This window comes from Chrysochloris asiatica, unplaced genomic scaffold, assembly GCF_000296735.1.
Source record: "Chrysochloris asiatica unplaced genomic scaffold, ChrAsi1.0 scaffold00022, whole genome shotgun sequence".
Classification (NCBI taxonomy): domain Eukaryota; kingdom Metazoa; phylum Chordata; class Mammalia; order Afrosoricida; family Chrysochloridae; genus Chrysochloris; species Chrysochloris asiatica.
The window spans coordinates 19,240,957-19,247,506 of NW_006408540.1; positions in this window are offsets into that span (position 1 = coordinate 19,240,957).

Consider the following 6,550-nt stretch of genomic DNA (forward strand, 5'->3'; position numbering starts at 1 on the left):
ACTCGTAACTACGATGCTACCAGAACTCCTTTTGGTTGTTATAGCCCATCCTATTTTCAACATCTGTGACCCTCAATAAATTCCTTCCAAGATTGAGTCAGCATAATCTTCCTATAAACTTCACCTCTTAGCACTCTCCAGTGGTTCTCAATTAATATTCAAATCTGAACGTAGTCTATTTTCTGTACCAAGATGAAAAAAGGAAACAAACTGCAAATATTGTTGTTGTTGTTGTAAGTGCCATTGAGTTGGTTTTGACTTACAGCGACCCTATGTAGGGTTTCCAAGGAGCAGATGATGCCTTTCAACCACCAACCTTGTGGTTCAAACTGACTTGTGGTCCAATGCTTATCCTACAGTGCCACAGGCTAATTAATATCTTCTTCTAGACTTGCATATGGTTCTAAGAATGTCTTAAAGCAAAGATCTCAAACTGGTGGCCAACAGATTGGATTCAATCAGTACATATTTACCTATGCATATTGCTTTTTCTACCGAGTGTGTGACTATATGTGTGTGCATACATGTACATGTATGTGTGCTTAACATAAACCAGTTGTTAGAATTTAAAAATCAGGAAATTCTTTTAAAAGTTACATTTCTCTTTCTCTCTCTCTCTCTCTCTCTCTCTCTCTCTCTTTTAATGAGATAGGGAGAATTGGCAACACTGATTCGGAATTCACAAACAGCAACAATTGGCTGAAATTGAATAGCACCTGCTACTTCCTTCCGATGAGCCTGGGCCCTGTTTCCATAGTCCCCAGTGTTCAGAAGATCTCCTAGTGTCTGTTGCCATTTTTCATAGTGATGCTATTTTTCTCGTGCCTGGTCTCCTTCTCACATGACCTGCCTGGCTACAGCAGCTATTGGGTAATCTATGCCCTGCGTCACCTTACAACATTCCAAGCACCATTACATCACTGTCTTATTCTTGAACCCATCTTATGAGATAAATAAGGTTATTACTATTACCTCCATTTTTTTTCAGATGAAGAAACTAACTCACCATTTGGTTCCTGATAGCAAAATAATAATGAAATATAGGAGGAATTTATGCAGCATTTGTGATGTGGAGGAGAGGATTCTTTAAGAGATGGTCTTAAAGAAGTGAAGGAGACTCTAACTGTTATAGATAAGAAGCAGCTATTTTAAGTATTGTTATAGGAGTCCTGGTGTGGCGCTGTGGGTTAATGCACTAGACTGCAAAGCCATTTAAACTGCAAAGTCGGTGGTTCAAGCTCACCAGCTGCTCCTCAGAAACCCTATACAGGGTCCCTATGGGTCGGAACCAACCTGGTGGCACTTAACAACAACAGCATTGTAACTAAGGTTATTGTAGATGGATGTGAATGGATTCTTGAACTGCTTGCCTTGAAAACTACAAATGAGTGGAGGCATTTTACTAGCCTAGGTGGTTGTTGTTGTTAAGTGCTGTGGAGTAGGTTTCGACCCATAGCGACCCTGTACAGGGTTTCTGAGGCTGTAAATCTTTATGGGAGCAGAAAGCCTCATCTTTCTCCCACGGAACCGCTGGTAGTTTTGAACTGCTGACCTTAAGGTTCACAGCCCGATTTGTAACCACTACGCTATCAGAGTTATGTAGGTTTAAAAGAAAGAAACTTGAAAATACCTAGCTAGAGCATTTCTGGACTGAGACGAGGGATAAATTATTCAAGGTACTTATGAATTCCATCTGAGAAGCAGCACAAGCTAATCAGAAATCACAACTAAAGGCTGAGGCCAAGCGAACGAAACCCTCATCCCTTCCTGTTTTGCTTGAGTATCTCAAACGCCAGTTTGGAACTAAAATTAGGACCTCACAGTTCATACCTCAGGTCTTCCTAGGCTAAATTATTGCAAAGACACAAAAGAGCTTTTGTGCTCATCTTAGCTAAACATGGTCTTGTTATTGGCCCCTCTTCCTGGTTTCCTTCTACTATATGGAACACCTACTTATGTAAAAATACCATCAACCAACATAGGTTCACAAAAGCTTGCTTGTCTATTCAGGTGGAAAAGAGATTGCAGGCTTCACCCCCAATCATAACTTGGCTTACATGTGCTCACTCAGATAATTAATTCTCCAGTTAAACTCAGATCTGGCAAACAGGGTCATAAAGTCCTTTGAAATGCTGGAGCCAGAAACCAATGGTTTATCAGAGTACACTGTCCCTAGACAGCCAAATATGGAAGCCTGTGGGGCCAAAGAATTTATCCAATCTCCAGAGTGATGTATTTTATATTTTAGATAAGGTTTAGGATAAAGATTTAGGAACTTGCTTATTTTTAGGTAAGTTTCCCTTCTTTCAGCAGGATACACTTTGCATCAGTGACCAAAGAGGAAACCAAACGCTTTCTACTCTACCAGTCATAGAGAGTAAAATAGAGTTTGTTTTCCAAGCACAGTCTTCAAGATAAATTCAGGTATGCAGTTAATTAATATTCCTAATTAAAACTAACAATGAATCTTTACAATAATGACTAGAGCAGAGAATTACGTTTACAAGTAAAAAGCTGAAATACCAACTTGAGAAATCAATAATGAATAATAAGACTAAACTCCAGGAATGCAGACTGATGCAGTCTGTAGTGGTTCTGCAGTAAAATTCTCACCTTCCACGCGGGAGACCCAGATCTGATTCCCAACCCATGCAGCTCTTGTGATGTTACCACCCGTATGTCACTGGAGGCTTGTGTGTTGTGATGATGCTGAACAGGTGATCTGCTTCCAAATAATCAACCAATGATCACAGCAGTTGGAGTCACAGCTGATCATGGTGACTATACAAGACACGACAATGCTACACTCCATTGTGCATGGTTCACGGGTCAACGAGATGTTGGCCAACAACAGCTACCACTGTGGACGAAAAACCAGGCATGAGTTCTCCAGGAATGATGTCACATCAAACTGGGGGTGTGCAATTTTATAGGAAAAGACAGATTCAGTGAGAGCAAGCCCTAGAAATAGTGGTGAACAAGAAGATCTATTTTCTGCCCCTACAGAATGAATAATCTGCTGGGAAGACAGGTATTAAACTCATTATCAAAAGTGTGGTCAGAATTTGAAAGATATTGAGACTCTTTGGATGGACAAAGTAAGACAAGTTGGTGTCCTGGTTTCCCTTAGCTCTCTTAGTGGTATGCCAAGGCAATTTATACAGCCTGGGACAGCTGACTGGGACCTCATGTGGTTAGTCTGAAACTGGCTATGGTCAGTGTATTTGCACCATGAAAATCAGCAAATGCTACAAATGACAACTTTTTACCTTGGAAAACTGATTGTTTACAAATATCAGCATACTATGCACAGTGTCACAAAGATAATTTAAAAATCAGAGTCCAGAGAAAAATGGCCACATGAGCTGTTTCATGCTCCTGTGTCCCCACAAAAACACCACACACACACACACACAAGCAGGAATTGGCAGAACTTACTTTGTCACAATTCTGGAAACCAGCCAAAGAGTTCCACCAACTGAGCAAATGCTGAGCCAAGAAAAAGGCCACCAGATGGTAGGAAAAGAGTCCTGGTGGCACTGGGTGATGGGTACTGGGTTGCTAACTGAAAGGTCAGTAGTTTAAAGCCACCAGTGGCTCTATGGGAAAAAGATGTGGTTGTTCCTGTAAAGATTTACTATCTCAGAAATCCTACACAGGGTTGCTATGAGTTGCAATCAACTTGAAGGCAGTGGATTTGGTTTGGGGTTTGTATATGGAAGGAAAGCTTTGGTTTTCATCTCTGCCCAGCTCGGTGCAACCCTGGTAAAGCAATGGTGACACACACAGAGCCGAGCTTGGTCTCTGGCCCCACAGACAGAAGAGTAGACTTTATTCACAAATCATTATGTATCTGTTCTAGTCTGTCTGGATGGAAGCAAGGCCCTAGTCTAGGTTTGGCCTGTCTCTGAGCTCAGGTACAGCTGAGGAGCAGCATACACTGGCCAAGGTTTAGCTGCCTAAAGTCAAAAAATGAGATTTAGGTAGATAGTAGGCACTCAGGGGCTGGAAAGAGAGTCTGGGGAGTTTCTTTCAATAGTACCTTGAATACAGATAGGGAAATTGAGAAAATCCCACAACCTCAAGCCAATTCCCCACTACCACAGCCTCTTAAAAGAACCACTGCCATGGAGTCGGTTCTGACTCAGCTTTCCTATACTACATTGAGTTTCTGAGGTTGTAAATCTTTATGAAAGTATCTGGTGGGTTAGCAGTTCCACTATCCGCCAGCCCCACCAAGGACCCTTTAAAGGCAAGACACACACTCATAAATTCCCTGAGAAGATCCTGTACTTTGGCCTCAAGCTGATGCCTAGGTTCAGTGTAAGCCTGGCTCAGTGTTAAAGGACGGACCAGGAACAGAACTAGAAAGCGGTTAGTCCTCTGTCAACCCAACAATCTTAGCCCATCCCCTTTCCTCCCCTGTCCTAGGGCTTTGGGAATAAATCACAGCTCATCATGGGCCTGATGAGCCTGTGATAAGCAATAGGACTGGGAGAGAAAAGCTCAATCCATGACCAGAGAAAGTCCAGTTGATGCCTATCAAAAGCATGACCTCCTTGGATATAAGGCCAGAAAATCTATAGCTGTGCTTAACTCAAATGGGTTACATGACCCCAAAGTATAAAACTGGGTGTGTGTTGGACTTTGGAGTCCCTCTTGCACAATGCAAGGAGCCCTGGTACAGTAGTGGTTATGTGTTGGACTGCTAACTGCAGTTCATATCTACCAGCTACTCCACAGAAAAAGGTGAACCAGCTACTCCATGGGAGAAAGATGAACCAGCTACTCCACAGGATAAAGATGAGGCTTTCATAAAGAATTACAGCCTCACAATCCCTATACAAGGTTGCTATGAGTCGGAACTGACTTGACAAGATACTACCACCATCTTGTACAGAGCAACATAGGGCACCATTAGAGGCATTTCCATCCTGCCTGAACCCAGGGGAACCAGCTCACAATGAATGAGTCTGTTCCTGTTGTTCACTGTCTGTTTTCTATGAGTAAGAAATGTCAACACTGTGCAAATGCCTCATATGCGTGACTCCACTGAACCAAGTGGTCGGGTTCTCATCTTAGTAGTTGGTGTCTGGTTGGGTAGTTTCCATCTTTTGACTATTCTGGAAAATGCTGCAATGAATGAATATTGGTAGACAAATATCTGAATCCTGGTTTTCAATTCTCTTGGATACATAATTTTAGTAGTGGTCACATGGTAATTGTATGTTTAACATTTTTGATGGTGGTTATGTGCCGTGGAGTCGGAACTGACTCATAGCGACCCTGTACAGGGTTTCTGAGGCTGTAAATCGTTATGGGAGCAGAAAACCTCATCTTTCTCCTGCAGAACAGCTGGTAGTTTCGAACTGCTGACCTTAAGGTTTGCAACCCGATTCATAACCACTACGCTACCAGAGCCCCTTTTAACATTTTTAGGATTTAAAAAAAATTTTTTTCTACAGTGGTAGCACCATTTTATATTCCCATGAGCAATATGTGAGGATTTCACTTTTCCACATCTTCAACAATTTGTTGTTTTCTGTTTTTCTGGTAATATCTACCTAGCAGTATGATGTTCTAATTCATATCGACCCTGTATAAGGTTTCTGAGGAGCAGCTGATGGGTTTGACCCACTGACCTTGTGGTTAGTAGCTCAGTGCTTATCCTACAGTGCCACACCAGGACTCCCGGGAACACTGTACAGGGTTGCTATGAGTCAGAACGGACTCAACAACACACAACAAGTTTTTCCTATTGAAGAGGTAAGGTGGTCCAACCACTATGTTCTGGCTGCTAACTGAAAATTACTCATCTGTCAGTTTGTTGCATTATGGTGGCTTGTGTGTAGCTGTGATGCTGGAAGCTATGTCAAGGGTATTTTGACTGCTGGTAGGGTCACTCATGGTGAACAGGTTTCAGCTGACCTTCGAGACTAACTAGGAAAAAGGAGAGATGGACTCCTTCAGAATGGTTAGCAGTGGAAGCCTTAGGAATAGCAGTGAAACATTGTTAGATAGCACCAGAACATTGAATATTGAAACATGATGAATAGTACCAGAATATTATCAAACATAGTGCCAGATGAGCCCCTTAGGATGGAAGGCACTCAAAATATGCCTGGGGAAGAGCTGCCTCCTCAAAGGAGAACTGACAGTGATTAGAATGAAATAAAACTTTCGGAACCTTCACTTCCTGGTGGGGCACTACTCAAAATGGGAGAAACAACTGCAAACATCCATTAATAATTGGAACATGGAATGCATGAAGGATGAATCTACAAAAAATGTTGTTGTTAAGTGCCATTGAGTTGGTTCTGACTCATAACGACCCTGTATAGGGTTTCTAAGGAGCAATTGGTGAGTGTGAACTGCCGACCTTACGATTCAAATCCATCTTGTGGTTGAGTACTCATCCTACAGTACCACACCAGGAAATTGTGAAAAATAATAACACATAAACCGGTATCCTAGGCATTGGTGAGCTGAAATGGACTGATCTTGTCCATTTTGAATCTCACAAGCACATGGTTTACTATGTTAGGAATGA